The sequence below is a fragment of the Babylonia areolata genome, chromosome 29 (genome assembly GCF_041734735.1).
Source record: "Babylonia areolata isolate BAREFJ2019XMU chromosome 29, ASM4173473v1, whole genome shotgun sequence".
In the NCBI taxonomy this organism is placed as follows: domain Eukaryota; kingdom Metazoa; phylum Mollusca; class Gastropoda; order Neogastropoda; family Buccinidae; genus Babylonia; species Babylonia areolata.
Window position 1 is genome coordinate 30,919,430 of NC_134904.1, and position 7,500 is coordinate 30,926,929.

At 44.7% G+C, this 7,500-nt stretch overlaps 1 protein-coding gene across 1 annotated transcript in view; it reads left to right on the plus strand.

Moving 5' to 3' along the window:
* The first annotated feature begins 6,100 nt into the window (after positions 1-6,100).
* LOC143274730 (sulfotransferase 1A1-like) overlaps positions 6,101-7,500 on the plus strand; it is an 18,082-nt gene continuing 16,682 nt past the window's right edge. Inside the window, exon 1 of the mRNA XM_076578638.1 lies at positions 6,101-6,211. The gene's annotated coding sequence lies outside the window, so the exon portion shown is untranslated. The remainder of the gene's footprint in view (positions 6,212-7,500) is intronic.

Here is a 7,500-nt window from a genome sequence, read left to right on the forward strand (position 1 = left end):
ATAAGGCTTTTACGTTTCGCAGTGTATTATGAAGTTAATTATTATTAGTTGTGCATTATCCAATTTGTGGATTATCGTTAGCAGTTTATCATTTACTTTTGTAATTTGTAAGATTTTGATTTTGAATGTTGATTCACTGTACCCCCTTCATGAGGGGCCATGATCTTCATTGAAGAAACTATCCGTATCCGTATCCGTGTCCGTATCTGTGTGTGTGTGTGTGTGTGTGTGTCTCTGTCACGTGCGCACACACCCTGGTGTCCACTTGAAATGCTGCCCATCCCCCCCCTCCCCATCCCCACCCCTTCTCCCCCGCCCTCCCGCACCCAGATTTCCGACCTCTCTCTCCCCTCCCCTCTCCTCCTTCTCCACCCCCTTCTCTAGTCCGCCACGTGTCCCCTTTTCCTGCTGGTACTTTTTTGACACCGGTGGTTTGCCATACTCGTTTCCGTGCTCTGGTGGACTTAATGGCTGTGGTGATGGCTACCACCAACTGTTCTGACGCTTAAAGTACGGCCATTACCCCCTATTATGAGTTCAATGCCTAGGGACACTGTGGCCAGCGAGTCTATGGTGTCCAACGAGAGAAAGAGAGAGGGCTGGAGAGAGAGAGAGAGGGGGGAGGGGGGGAAGCTGACATTGACATTGACAGTGACATGACATTGACAGTGACATTGACAGTGACACAAACACTGACACTGACATATTTCATTATCCAACATTTAGGCCTTCAAGAAAAGGGGCAATGACAAATTTCATCGTCAATTATTCTGAACAAAACAAAATACCATCCTAACTTGTTAATGTTCTTGTATTTACATATATAGTCACTCTGTGTGTGTGTGTGTGTGTGTGTGTGTGTGTGTGTGTGTGTGTGTGATCACAGACACACAGACACAGACACAGACACCCATATATATATATATATATATATATATATATATACGCACACTGTAATTCATTATCATCGGATCATCTTTTTTGCGGCAGTACGTCAATTATCTGTTTTTTTCTGACATTCATTGCTTATGCAATGAATTCGACAACGCTCTTAATCACGATTTCGCTGTTATTAGACAGTAAGTTTAAAACTTGTGTCTTTAATTTTTAAGTTTGTCTGCACTGGAATAGAAAAAAGCGTTTCGTTTTCTGGATCAGTTCCACACGATGGACAAATCGAATCATTCGAAGAACTTTCCCTTAAGTACTATTGCTTACAATTTTTCAATTAATTTTCAGCCCGATTCGTTCAAAGTTAATCCTGTGGCATTCACCAGTAACAAACGATACGTATTTTTTCTGCCTGAAAAACTTCTTTATAGGAATAAAACCTCTGTTTCCAAATGCCAGTTTTACTTGTAACAAGAAATTAGTTTGTGTTTAAACTCATCGGCATAAAGTTATATTCATACCCAGTACCTTGACTTAGGCAAACAGTACCAAACCCATTTTCGCATATTATGGTCTTTTACACATTAGCAACGCTGTAAACATGACCAGATTCGTGATGAAATTCAAGCATTTCATAAGCCTATCTGTATGATCTTGAAATAGATGACCAGGTCAGTTTTAGCTAATACATGACACATCTTACTGCTGTTGTGATGCGCAAAGGATACCTTCCCGTTTCTTTTAAAAAAATAAGTTTGTTTGAAGTATGCAACAGTTCTTTCAGGAATCTTTTATTCGCATAGGTATGTACTATTTCTGTCTGTTCACCATCTTCTTCTAAACCCAATACCTCAGCTGTTTATGGTAAAATTGATTCGATCTGCGTGTAAAAAAAAACCCACTTCCATTTGTTAGAGTTTCAATACTTCCATTGCCTTTCTTTAACCTTTACTACACACGTCAGTAAAGGCACGACAGATACTTACTTTTGTCGTTTTCCTGCTACCTGTTACCTATCCCTTGACTTCTGCTCATGTCGCTGGGGTACCAGTGCAGACAATGCCGCCACTCTCCACCATCTGTGATTGTCCTCCACCTCTCTCTTGGATTCCGCCAGATTCATACCTGTCCGCTCTCGGATGTTGTCTTTTCCGTGGACCTGGTGGTAGTATAACTCTGAGCAATATTCTGTTCGTCTGGCACCTACTTTTCTTCAGTAAGACAATCGGTGGTTATACAGCTCTGGTCCATATTCTGTCCAGTACCTATTACACTTGATGGCTACATAGCTCTGATCAATGTTCTGTCCATCTATCTAGTACTTATTTTTCTTCATAAGACACTTGATGACTACATAGCTCTGATCAATATTCTGTCCATCTGTCTAGTACCTACTTTTCTACAGTGAGACATTTGGTGGCTGCATAGCTCTGATCAATATTCTGTCCATCTGTCTAGTACCTACTTTTCTACATTATGACACTTGATGGCTACATAGCTCTGATCAATATTCTGTCCATCTGTCATTTCTACGGTAAGGCTCTCGGTGGTTATGCACCGCTGAGCAATGATTTGTCCATCTGTTTGGCACTTACTTTTATTCGGAAAGGTACTTCCTTGACATGCTCTGGATAATGGCAGGTCCCCGTTGTCTCTCTGTGGTGAGATGTTTGACCACTTAGTACGTTTTCTTGGAAGACCCTGCAAGCGCTTCAAGGACACCTTGAAGACAAACCTCAAAGCCTGTGACAAGGGCATCGCTTCCTGGGAAACTGATGCCCTTGACCGCTCTCGCTGGAGGATGCTATGCTCTAGTGGCATAAAGACGTTTGAAAACAAGAGAACGCTGGCCATTAAGGAGAAGCGTGAGCGAAGGAAGCAGGGCTCAACTTCTGGAGACGTTTTCCCCGGCTTGCAACACCTGTGGGAAGTGCTGCGCATCCAGAGTCGGCCTCTTCTCCCATATGAGGACACACACCGACAGATAAGCCTGCCTGCCTACTCGTCCGTCGGTCCCGGACGGGAGACTGCATGTATGTTTTCGTGGTGTTATTTTCTGTTTAGGCGTTCTTCAATTTCTATACACTGGTGCTCAGTCCAGGGTTCTTTTGCTTTCTTCGCCACTGACTGTCCTGTTGCCAAATACCAAAAGTGCTACCTCTGTTCAGAGCCCCCTAAACCCTTTGAACTACTATGAATTTATCGCCTTCATCTCTTCGTTTCCATAAAACCATCTTTCCCCTATAGCTAATCGGCCACCTATTATAAAAAAAATTTTTTTCAAGATTAACAGTGAAATCAAGTGGATCCACCTCTCTCTCTCTCTCTCTCTCTCTCTCTCTCTCTCTCTCTCTCTCTCTCTCTCTCTCTCTCTCTCTCTCTCTCTCTCTCTCTCTCTCTCTTTAACATATCAAGTTGATTCTGACGGAAGACCAATATCTGCATCTGACAACCAAATATCATCACCACGAGCAATAACAAGAAGTCTTCACACACACCACCAGGTATCGGATGTATACCATACTTCGCACTACTCGATAAATCAATAGCCAATTCTATTATATAAAAATAATGAAATAGTAGAGGGCTAAGAGAGACTAGAGACAGACAGACAGAGACAGAGAGAATGCTGGAGAGAGACAGACAGAGAAACAGACAGACAGAGAGGAAGAGAGACAGACAGACAGACAAAAAGACCGACTGACAGAGAGAAAGAGACAGAGACAGAGAAAGACACAGAGACAGACAGAGACACAGAGAGAGAACCTGTATAGCCATTTCGCCAAAGAGTCAGTACAACACAGGACAACATTCGCCACTGAGTCACACTATAGACACAGATCGTTTTCTTTTCAATCGCCAAAGACGTGGAACAAGCTCCCTGATAACCTCCGTCATTCTTATTCCCTCGCATCTTTTAAATCTCGTCTCAAAACTCACCTTTTCCCTCAGCAATAAGTTCAATTGTGGCAAGTCCACTTCCTTTGCGTTAGCTGTGCTTGACTATGTGTGTATACATATGTATGTGTACATAACTACATGCATGTATATGAATGTGTATTGTGTGTGCATGTGTTTATGTAAGTTTGTGCCTGCCTATGTGTGCGTATGTGTTAGGGTAGCTGTTAGATACACATGTATGTTAAAATGTATGTATGCAGCGTGTGTGTGTGTGTGTGTGTGTGTGTGTGTGTGTGTGTAGTCACATTTTGGTGTGTGTATGTAACATAGATATGATGTATTATGTTAACAAAAGCGTTTTTGTAAAGCACCTAGAGCAGATTTCTGGATAGTGTGCTATATAAGTATCCATTATTATTATTATAGACATGGATTCGGATTATTTATCCCTGTGTGGTCAGATCAGGCCGCATTACAAGATTTGGCATTGTCACCATTTCTTCAAAGACCGTTATATGTACTGACCTTTCAGTGGGGGGGGGGGGAACAGAAAGGGAGAAGGAGGTTCGCGCGGACAAAATTAGTGACCAGTCGAGCAGGTTCAGAGAGAGCGTGGGGGTGAAGGTCAAATGGCAGATGGCCACACACCCGTTTTTGTGTGTGTGGTTTTTGCTTGATTGTTTGATTGTTTGTTTGTTTGTTTTTAGAAATAGCTGAACATCCATGGAAGAAACTTATTGATCACAGACGTAGTGAAAGAACATACACGTACGTACGTACGCGTGTACACACACACACACACACACACACACACACTGACGCACGCACTGACACACACACACACACACACACACACACACACACACACACAGTGAAACACGCAACGAAATGCAAAATCAGTTGAATTGTCAGTAATCATATTCATACTCTTGGCTTCGATATCTATAAGTTACAGTGAGGCAAAATACGTGTCTTGTATTGTATCGTATTGTACTATATCGTACTGTGTTGTATTGCATTGTACTATATTATATTGTACTGTATTGTACTGCATTTCGTCACAATATATTTCCCTCTGTGGAATTCGGGCTGCTCTCCACATGGAGAGAGCATTGCGGGTCGCTACAGCGCAGTGCCACTTTTTTCTGCCTGCAGATTATTTGGTTTTCTGTCAAAGTTGAATCTTTTTTTTTCTACAGATTTTTTTTTCTTCTATTTTCGCCAGGGACATTGGCGTGGGTTCTTTAACGTGCACTATTAGTAAGCGCCATAAGTAACACACAGGACCTCGGTTTATCGCCTCATCCGATTGATTAGCGTCCAGACCGCCATTCAAGGTCAACAGTGGCATGAGTGGGATTCGAACATTTTTGCGTTTTCTTTGCCATCTCTCGCTACCCAGGAGGACGCGTTCCACGTAACAGGCCACCACTCAAGACAGCGCACCGTCTGTCCTATTCATAATTGTGCGGTAGCTAACTTGTTCGTCGGGAAGATAGACTGTCACAGGAACCACTGACTAGGGACATCTAAAAAGAATCTGTAATTTCAGCCGGTGGTGTGAACCACTGCTCTAAAAACAGGTGGATAGCACATGCCTTCTTTGAGCCCCTTGCGGTTGTGTTCAATCAGCCATTTTGCTACTCGTGTCAGTACAGCGCGAAGCGGTGACTTCATATATATAGCCGAGCGCTCAGCTGGCTTCGTTGACCGCTTCACGGCAAGCTTTCACTTGCTTGTTAAGCTGACATTCTTGTGTGTGTCTCCACCGGAAGTTTGCGCAATACGTCACTTCACTGTTTTCCTGTAATAACTTTGGTAAATAAACCATTAGCAGATATCAATCAAGACACAACATTTGGCGTGTCGTGGGGACAAGCATAACACGATTTCAACGAAGATACACGGTTACAGTTCAGAAACTACCACCAGTTAGCAAGACGACTTCTCAACAGACTAACAGCCGGATACCAGTCTCAGTATGGCGTCCAGTTTGGCTTCAGCTTTCCTGGCCAATGAGCTGTCCATGTAATTTTAGAGTAGTGGGTGTGAACACACTGCACGCCCACCTCCCCCAATACTAAACCCCCTTCTAACCCCACTAACCTTCCCCTCCCCTCTCCCCCTCCCGCTTCCTCCTTCTCTGCACTGACCCACCCACCCCTCCTCCTCCCATCCAGCCTTCCTTCCCACCCCCGCCCCCACCCGCCACACCCCTCCGTCTGCGAGGAGCGGGAACAGACAGCGCAGTGGCCTTTGCCTGTACAGTCGCGTCAGTGAGAGAGTGGCATTCAGCCGAAGCCGCGAGGGATATTTTTGTCAGTGATTCAGACGTGAAATTTCTCTTCCTCTCTGTGTGGTGCTGAACTGTGCTGTGCTGTGCTGTGCTGTGCTGTGCTTGTGTGTGCGTGTGTTGCAGGTAAAGTCGATAGTTTTGTGTGTCTTTTGTTTTTGATTTTGTTGTTGTTATTGGTTGGTTGGTTGGTTTGAAAGCCCGCTTCCTGGCTTTGTTATTTTATCTTTGTCTCTCTGTCTGTATTTGTCTGTCTGTCTGTATCTCTGTCTCTCTTACTCCGTGTCTCTGCCAGTCTGTCTCTGCCTGTTTGTCTGTCTGTCTCTCTCTCTCTCTCTCTCTGAATCTCCCTCTGCCTCTGTCTGCTCTGTCCGTCTGTCTGTCTGTCTGTCTGTCTGTCTGTCTCTCTCTCTCTCTCTCTCTCGTTCACCTGTGACATTTTTATTTTCATACTATTTTACATGTTGAATTATGCTTCCTTTGGCAATGAGCACCCCCCCCGCCCCCATCTCCCTGTTATTGCCATGTATATTTTATTAGACTTACTGTTTCATATTCACATTAGTATTTGTTAACATACACAATGTATGCCAACTTGAAGTGTGTGTAAATGTGCGTGTGCGTGAGAGAGAGAGAGAGAGAGAGAGAGAGAGAGAGAGAGAGAGAGAGAGTGTGTGTTTTCTGTGGCCGTTTTTTTCCCCAATGTCGTTCGTTAATACCATGCCGCTTGTGCCTCTGTGTGTGTGTGTGTGTGTGTGTGTGTGTGTGTGTGTGTTATTACCATGCTAGTGCCTTTATGTAGTATTGCTCTATGGATGTGAATCATGGACGGTCTACAAACGCCACGCCAAAAAGCTGAACCACTTTCACACCACCAGCCTCAGAAAACATCTCGGCATAAAGTTGCAAGAGAAGATCCCTGACACAGAGGTGCTCACTCGTGCAAACTTGCCCAGCATCTACACCATATTGATGCAGGCCCAGCTGCGCTGGGCAGGCCATGTAGTTCGCATGCCAGACCACCGGCTCCCCAAGAAACTGCTGTACGGTGAACTCCAACATGGCAAGCACTCCCATGGAGGCCAAAAGAAGCGCTTCAAAGACACTCTGAAAGCTTCTCTGAAGGCCTTCAACATCAGCCACGACACATGGGAGCTGAATGCAGTGGACAGACCAAAGTGGCGTTCAGCTGTCCACAAAGGCGCCAAATCCTGTGAGGCCAACAGAATCGTTGCAGCAGAGCAATGCAGACAGGCCAGGAAAAGCACTGTGCCAGCAAGTCCCCGACAGCCGCCACCATCCCCTGTCCACACTGCGTCAGAACCTTCCGGGCGTGGATTGGCCTGACCAGTCATCTGCGCATCCACAGAGCCCAACCCACCCACCACCAGGATGACTAGATGGTCCTCGTCGAT